Genomic DNA, 2309 nt, shown 5'->3' with positions numbered 1-2309 from the left:
CCTAAGCCTCCCCCAGCCTCTACTTAACGCTGTGGAGGTGCTGAACCACATCTCAGTGTCTGACCTTGGGGCAGCCTCCATCTGTGCAAAGGCTCCAAACTGAATCTCTGATCACTGGCAGGTTACATATCTCTACCAAGAGCTTCAGGTTTCACAGATGAACTGCCAAAGGCGACATCCGCCTGTTCTGGAGATCAGCTCTCAAGTTCTCATGCAAATTTGCATACATGAATATAAGTAGCCTTCTGGTCTCATGGTGAACAACGGGACATTTCCTCCAAGGGATCTAGAGTCTGTCCACCTAAATCAGCATCACACAGCCTCTCAGGGTATACAAACAACATTTCAAACAAAATTAACATCACAACAAAAGCAGAAAAAAAACATACTACAGTCGAACAAACAGCAACAACTGTTTTGGGGGGAGATTTTGGTTGCTTGTGGGGGAGGGGGGTGGAAGAAGGCAATTAATTAATACTGGGTTATAATATCCAAGTTGTAGGTTATTAGGTCATGACCAGACCAGGTGTTCCACAGAGGTGCATTTTTCTACAATGTGTGTATGGGAAAGCAATGATATAGAATAGCATCACAGATGCACACCTATTAAAAAAAAACACTTTAATCTCTGGAGTAGGACTTTGATACCAAACATAATGTGTTCTGGTTCAATCGGTTTGGTACACAGATGAGAAACAGACCTCAACGAAAACTTGTAGCTGAGCCTTCCCTGACCAGCAGTGTTATGCAAAGCAAGATTCCCTCTGTTCAGGTATCTGCCTTCATTCTCCTAGCAGCAGATAAGCAAATGCAAAGAGGACTAGAGTGCAACACAGCAGGAGGGAACAAGGTAAGGTCACTAGACCGGAAAATATGGACAGGGAAGGAGCAGAGATACTAAAACAAAAAGCGAACCCTGATTCAGGAGGCCAAACAGCTGATTTCACCAACAAGGGAACTTCTGGAAGCTTACTTAGGGGCTCCTACTGAGGAAGGGAGAATTAACTCCTCCTTGGTATAGCTACGTTGAGATCAGAGGCGTCACACCAGTGAATGCTCCCGAAAACAGGGATAAGCTGCAAGTGAATTGGTATTACACAAACTGAACCATATACCCAGGAAAATATATTACAAGTGCACTAAACACCTACGGAGGAAGACTCTGCCAGAGCTAACAGGTGATAAAAACATGACGTGAAGAACTTGTGGACCAGCAGGGAAAGGAAGCAGCAAATGCAGCAGGTGAGATGGGCAGAGAGGAACATCAGCATGATCTAACATCTCCCCGCTCTCACCTTCCTCCAAGGTTTTGCATTAAATCTGCCCTTTGGTGCAACAGGTGATTTGGATGGCCCCTTCAGTTTAGGATGGGGCTGCAGCCCTGAAGAAGTGCATGCAGACCAGTGAGTGGGAACTAGATCCTTTCTGATTTGGGCTGAAACTTTCCACTTTCACATCACCCTGCATCTCATCTCATCTCATTCCTCACATCCCTCCTTACCGTCTCTCCTTCCTAACAAAGCGGTGTCTCGCCCTGTGCCTCACCCCTTCACCTGCACCAAGACACACTCCCAACAGTCTTCCACAGCTCCTCCACAGATTGCTTCTCATGTGGCCCTGGCAGAGCACCTATGCCTGGGATATTTGTAGGGGTGCATTTGGTAGCTCTGTTGATCTGAGACAAAAAGAAATGCAAAACTCTAGGGCACTTGGTCCAGAGACAATACCTTTTATTAGACCAACTAAGAAATTGCCACTAAAAAAAAAAGCAACCTTTTTGTCTGGGATATTTGTAGGGATTGGTTATTATTTTGCTGCCACATTGTTTGTGATCGTTCTGTTACAGCTGGGAACAACTCCTCATCCTTCCAGTGGCACCAGGACACAGTCCTGCACAGCAGGTGAGGCTGTTTGGGCAGGAAGGGGTGTTTTAAAAAGGATCTTTTAAATGTATTTGCATTTTTTCATTGAAACAAAATCTTGTTTCCATTTTACAGGGGTGTAGGCTGTAGCCGAGTTGGACCAAGGACAGGGGAAATAGGCACGGTTCTCCGGGTGAATCTGGTCTCTTTCATTAAACCAACTCAAACAGTTGGAAAAAAATTTTCTTTCCATTTTAACCCCACGTTCAAGCGGTTGCCCCCTCCTCCCTTTCACGCTTTGGCCCAGCCTCCACACTCAACAACCCCACTCCCCAGCCAGGAGAGCAGCCCAGTAGCCACGTGCGGAGCGCAACACGCACGCGCAAGACACACTACCTACTCGCTCCTTTCCCCACGTGGATGCTGCGCCACGCATGCGCACGCCGG

The sequence above is a fragment of the Crocodylus siamensis genome, chromosome 13 (assembly GCF_052110815.1).
Source record: "Crocodylus siamensis isolate JL-2025a chromosome 13, ASM5211081v1, whole genome shotgun sequence".
NCBI classification, from domain to species: domain Eukaryota; kingdom Metazoa; phylum Chordata; order Crocodylia; family Crocodylidae; genus Crocodylus; species Crocodylus siamensis.
Note: the sequence above shows the minus strand (reverse complement) of the source record.